This window comes from Sapajus apella, unplaced genomic scaffold (assembly GCF_009761245.1).
Source record: "Sapajus apella isolate SASKATOON/1434 unplaced genomic scaffold, GSC_monkey_1.0 scaffold30, whole genome shotgun sequence".
In the NCBI taxonomy this organism is placed as follows: Eukaryota; Metazoa; Chordata; class Mammalia; order Primates; family Cebidae; genus Sapajus; species Sapajus apella.
Genome location: NW_022436970.1, coordinates 639235 through 645952, shown reverse-complemented (window position 1 = coordinate 645952; position 6718 = coordinate 639235).

The following is a 6718-nucleotide window of genomic DNA, read 5'->3' as shown; positions in this document are numbered from 1 at the left end:
GGGATTACAGGCACGCGCCACCATGCCCAGCTAATTTTTTGTAGCTTTAGTAGAGACGGGGTTTCACCGTGTTGACCAGGATGGTCTCGATCTCTTGACCTCGTGATCCACCCGCCTCGGCCTCCCAAAGTGCTGGGATTACAGGCTTGAGCCACCGTGCCCGGCTCTGCTTTTTCATGAACTCAGCAGAAGCCTGACTCAAGGTCTCCTGCTTATGATATCTTCTCTCCACCCCTAACTAACTTCCCCAGGCTCATGTCGACCCATCTAGGCAAAATAATGACCTTCCCAAAAATGTCCAGACTTAATGCTCACAGATATGTTAGGTAATGTGGCAAAGGAGAATTAAGATTAAAGGTGGAATTGAGTTGCTAATTAGTTGACCTTAAAATAGGGAGATTCTCCTGGATTATCCAAATGGGACCAATGTAATCAAGGGTCATAAAAAGTGGAAGAAGGAGACAAAGTGAGCCTCAGAAAGAGATACGACTGAAATGATCAGAGATATGCAATTTTGAGGGCTTTGAAGATGGAATAAAAGGACCATGAGCCAAGAAATGTGGGTAGACTCCAAAAGCTGGAAAAAAGCAATAAACCAGGTTCTAGAGACCTGTAGAGGGGCTCCTAGAGGCTCCAGAAAGCGCTTAGTCCTGCCAATATCTTAACTTTATCCTAGTGAGATCCATGCTGCACTTCCAACCTTTAGAACTGCAAGATAATTAATCTGTGTTGTTTTAAGTCACCAAGATTGTGTTATTTGTTATAGCAGCCATAGAAACCTAATATCTCATTTTCCAGGTCTCAGTGTGAATCTCACTTTCCAATTTAAATTAATTCTTCTACTTTCACAACCTCTCCAGTACTGTGTTCTTTCTTAGGACTTACCACAGTTGGTCATTAAGTATTAATTTTGTGATCTGTTTAATATCTATCATGCCTCTTGAATCCAAATTTCCACAAGGGTGGTAACTGTGCAATTTTCATCATCATTATATCTCTAAAACTGGCATATGGTGGACCTTCAGTGAGTATTCATTGAATAAACACATAAAATAATTCTACATGTCTACAAGGTATTTAACAGCTTAAAAAAAAAATCAAAGTTCAGAAAGGTGTAGGCTGCAGATTTGGAATCCAGACATCAGTCAATATCATATTAGATCCAGGTCTTCCTTCTAGGCCTGTGGCTGGGTCATTCATTATCCCTTTCTTAGCAGAACTTCTAGGGGTAATTCCTGCTAACGGTTATTCCCTCTCGGTGAATAATTCTGTCCTCAATAACTTGTGCCTTTAAAGACACTAGAAGTTCTGCAGCTCACATTCAACACCTTTCAGATTTGACTGAGACCCACAGGCTACCACATCCATATCTACTCCTAAACTGATCCACTTGAAACCCCAATGCTTATTCACAAAATAAAAAATAAAATAAAAAAACAGGAAAATAAAGAATCTTAGCCTTTTTTAATTTTGACCTTTAAATAAAGAGATACATGTCAGGGGTTCTTCATAATTTAGATTTTCTAATTCAGAGTACTCGATAAGAGTCAATCAACCAGACAACAATCAAGCAGTGTCCCTCTCTTATCAGCTTTGCCATGACCTTTCATCATGCTCACCCATGCACACGCTCATTCATTCGTGCATGTACTCAGTAAATGTTTGCTGAGCCTTTTTCTGTGCCAAGCCCATGTTAAGCCCTTCATAGGCTTTCTTTTTCATTTAATCTTTGCAACTGCATTTATAAGCAGGTAATATTAGTCTTCCCATTTCACACCTAAGGAAACTGAGCTTCTGAGGTGTCAGAACTTGCCCAAGGTCACACAGGCAGTGAGTAATTGAGTTCCAGTTTTCCTCCTAGCAAACTTCTACTTTTCTTTCAAAACCCAGATTCAACATACATCACCACTTAATCACATGTTTTGAGTGTGGCCTTGGGAAGCGCTTCTCCTGTCTTCTGCCCCCATCGCCCTCAGTCTTGCAAGTAAATGGCTCTTAGATCAGTGATTTGTGATTATCAATATTTACATCTATCTTTCTAAAATTTGAGCTCCTCATGGTATGAAATGATAGAGAATTTTTTCTACCATCATCTCTTAGCTAAAAAAATTAGTGAACTAAACTACTTAAAGGTGAAGAAAAACTCTTGGCATCCATAAGAGGCCAGGAAGTGTAATTGAGGACTTTTATTTTTTTCTCTCCCATTTTTGGTATGCATGATTCAGGCTTAAATAACGTCTGAAAACTCATACAACTGAAATTAGGGAGAAAAAGGAAAGTGTTCCTCACCTAGCACGGTGCGACATAACCTCAGTTAATACCTGCCCATCTCCTCCAAGAGTCACACACCATGCCAGTACTAGCTCACCCAAAGCCTAGGCTGCCCTCAGGCCTCCCAGGCCCCAGAGAGGCCTCTGTCTCAGAGGGTGGAGCCACTCACTTTTTCCAGGTAAGGGACTCACTGTAAAATTCAGGTCAGCCACACAAAAATAGCTTGCTCTAGGGATTAAGGGAGGGACTGAGGAGAGAAGAAAATCCAGGACACAAGAATTACCACAGCTTGGGGTGTTCAGACTGTGGGTCCTAGAAACAAGACTCAGTCTCTTAGTGGCATCCAGACTCTGTATCCAAAATGGAGGTCACAAAGCCCATCCCCTAATCCATGATGCTTAGAAACTGACATCTCTCCATAATAGAGCTTGTCCAGCACCAATTATTAAGTAGGAAAAAGAGGCATTTGTATTGTAAACCTAAAAAAAATAAGAGTCATTTATTTACATTTCTTTAACAAACACTTAAGGACTTACTAAATTCCACCATCCCTAGCTTTGCTGGGGCTGACTAGTGATTCAGAAAGCAGTACCTGAATAAGGAGGAAGTAGCTTCCAAAGACCACGGCCTTATACAATAAGATAGATTTCCTAATCCCATGATCACTGAGATCACTGAGGCTAAGGAAGCCAGACTGTCTTTTCCTTATAAAGTGTAATTGACTTTTTTTCTCTTTTTTTGTCTCCCATTTTTGGTAAGAATGATTCAGGCTTAAATAACATCTGGCATATGGTGAACTTTCAATGAGCATTCATTGAATAAACATAGAAAATAATTCTACATGACTGCAACATATTTAACAGGTTAAAAAAATCAATTATCATCATTTTAACTGGCATCCAATCATGTAAATATGCTAGGGAACAGATAATTTACTAAAGAAGAAACTCCAAAAGTTAACAAGCATAGGAAGAGATATCCAAAACCATGAGTAATCAGACAAAAAAGCAAATGAAAACACTAAGGCAACACTTTACACCAGAGAGTCCCTACCCTGGCTATGCATAAGAATCACCTGGAAAGATTTTTTTTAAAACCTAACAATGCAGGCCCTACCCTGAGAAATTTAGATCTAAATATCCTGGGTGGTGCTTAGGCATTGCTTTTATTTAAAAGTTCCTGGGGTGTTTTTCTAGGTTTTGCATAGCTAGAATTAAAGGCCTATTGCACTGGCAAAAAATGCAAAGCTGAATAAATGCTGGGCAGGGTGGCAGCAATTTTAGAATCTGGACTACAGGTCCTTGGTCAAATTAAGGCCACACATATCTATGATCCAGCAATTCTGCTCCTAGGTGTGTGTATGAATATATGTATGTATGTATACACACACACACACACACACACACACACACAGAGGCATAAATTATATAATTTATACGTGCATGTGTATTATACATAATTCATGTGTGTTAGATTCACTCATCCCTCTGCACCTACTTTATATTATATATTTAATATAAATGTATATATAACCTTATACACACATACATAGATATACATACCTAAATATATGTGTATATGTGTGTGTATATATATAATTATACATATAACTTTATATACTTACACACTAACCCTATATATAAAAAACCCTATAATGTGTGTATAAAATTATATAGCTTATATTATATATAAATACATACACTATATATATTATTTACATATTATATAAAGTGTCTATAAAGTAATACATAAAGTTTTATATATATATAATTGGTTATAAATATATATACTTATATATTTATAAGTATAAATATTTATAAGTACAGGCTCAAAAATAATATTTCTGGGCCAGGTTCAGTGGCTCTTGCCTGTAATCCCAGCACTTTGGGAGGCCAAGTTGGGCAGATCACTTGAACTGAGGAGTTCAAGACCAGCCTGGACAACATGGTGAAATACAATAAAAACATGATAGACTGTAATCCCAGCACTTTGGGAGGCTGAGGCAGGTGGATCATGAGGTCAAGAAATCAAGACCATCCTGGTCAACAAGGTGAAACCCCGTCTCCACTAAAACTACAAAAAATTAGTTGGGCATGGTGGCGCGTGCCTGTAATCCCAGCTACTCAGGAGGCTGAGGCGGGAGAATTGCCTGAACCCAGGAGGCAGGCGGAGGTTGCGGTGAGCCGAGATCACGCCATTGCACTCCAGCCTGGGTAACAAGAGCGAAACTTCGTCTCAAAAAAAAACAAAAAAAAAACATGATAGAAAAGATTTTAAAAGGTATATCTGTGTAAGACACCATGAATGGAGCCTGCGGAACTGAAATTGCTCTGGGTGAGTCAGTGAATAAATGTGAAAACTGAGGACATTATCACATACTACTACAGATTCTATAAACACTGTACACTTAGCTATACTAAATTTATTATTTATTTATTTATTTATTTATTTATTTTTGAGACGGAGTTTCGCTCTTGTTACCCAGGCTGGAGTGCAATGGCACGATCTCGGCTCACCACAACCTCCGCCTCCTGGGTTCAGGCAATTCTCCTGCCTCAGCCTCCTGAGTAGCTGAGATTACAGGCACGCGCCACCATGCCCAGCTAATTTTTTGTAGTTTTAGTAGAGACGGGGTTTCACCGTGTTGACCAGGATGGTCTGGATCTCTTGACCTCGTGATCCACCCGCCTTGGCCTCCCAAAGTGCTGGGATTACAGGCTTGAGCCACCGCACCCGGCCCCCTAAATTTATTTTTTAATGTTTTTCTTTCTTCAATAATAAATTAACTGTAGTTTACTAAAACATTTTTGCTCTACGATCTTTTCCATTTTTTAACTTTTTGACTCTCTTGTAATAGCACTTTCAGCTACTATCCTTATTCTGTAAGCTTTTCTACTTTAAACATTTTGAGTTGTAGTATTTTTAAAACTTTTTTATTAATAATAAACACAGAAACACACACATTAGCCTAGGCCTACACAGAGTCAGGATCATCAGTATCACTGTCCTTCATCCCCCCATCTTTCCTCACTAGAAGGTCTGCAGAGGCAGTAACAAACCTGAAGCCATCATCTCCTATATCATTGCCTTTTTCTGGAATATCTCTTTAAGGTCCTGCCTGAGGCTATTATATAGTTAATTTTTTTTTATAAGGAGAAGGAGCACAAATTAAAATAATAAACATTTAGTATAGTGAACTAATAAACCAGAAATATAGTTGTTTATTATCATTATCAAGTATATGTGGTATACCTAATTGTATATACTGTATTTTTATATGACTGGCAGCACAGTAAGTTTCTTTACACCAGCATCACAAACACATAAGTAATGCATTATGATAAAACATGCTAGAAATTGTTCAGCTCTATTATATAATCTTATGGGATCACCTTCATACATGTGGTCCATCCTTGATTTAAATGTCATTATGTAGAGCAAGACTGTATTTTATAAGTTTCCTTCTAGTCTTTTACTATAAATATACAAATATAGAAAGTAAATGAGTATATTTTTATTAAAAAAGAATTATGCCAAACCCATAGCATAACTCAACTTGGTTTGTACCTTGAATACAGTGTAACAGACTTCTTTATATAACATTTCATCTTGATCTACTTTGTATCATGAGTGGCTATACAATATTCAATAGTATGAAAAAAACTATAATGTATCTGATCATTCCCCTGCTCATGTTCTTTGATTTTCAGTTTTGCAGTATTACACATAATAAGACAATGAACATCATTACACAAATATTCATGCATATTTGCATGATTATTTATTTAAAATAAGTTTCTGTAAGTTGAACTGCGAGATCAAAGGGTATGTGTGTTCCTCATTTTTTATAGGTTCCATTTACTTGAACTTACAGAATTTATATCAACAACACTATTAATCTTTTCATATTTTGCAATTCTGATCGGTAAAAAAATCACATCTCATTGTAATTTTAATTTGTGTGTCTTCTTTTCAGAAAAATTATGTCAGTAATTGATATAGAATAGGCCCTCATAATATATATACATATTATTATATATATATATAAAACTATTATAATAGTCCAACTAGAATAAAGAATATTATACAGGTAATACTATAATAGGCTGCATAAAGTAATAGCTTTTTTCATCATCTCAGCTAAAAATTATCAAATAACAGAGAGTGCCAAACTTAGCTTCTGGTTGAATGCTACTGTTTGCAGTTGCTACTTACATACGTTAAGCACTTAATATACGACAGGAATTAGATTCATTACTTTTTGTATATTATCTCATTTAACTCTCACAACAACATATGAAGTAGATGGTGATAGTATCTCCATTTTACAGGTAATGAAGCTGAGTTATATATAAATGTAAAACTTGCCCAAGGACACATACTGGTAAGTAGCAAACAGAAAATAAAACCAGAAAATCTGACTCTAGAGTTCTTGTCCTTGACTGAT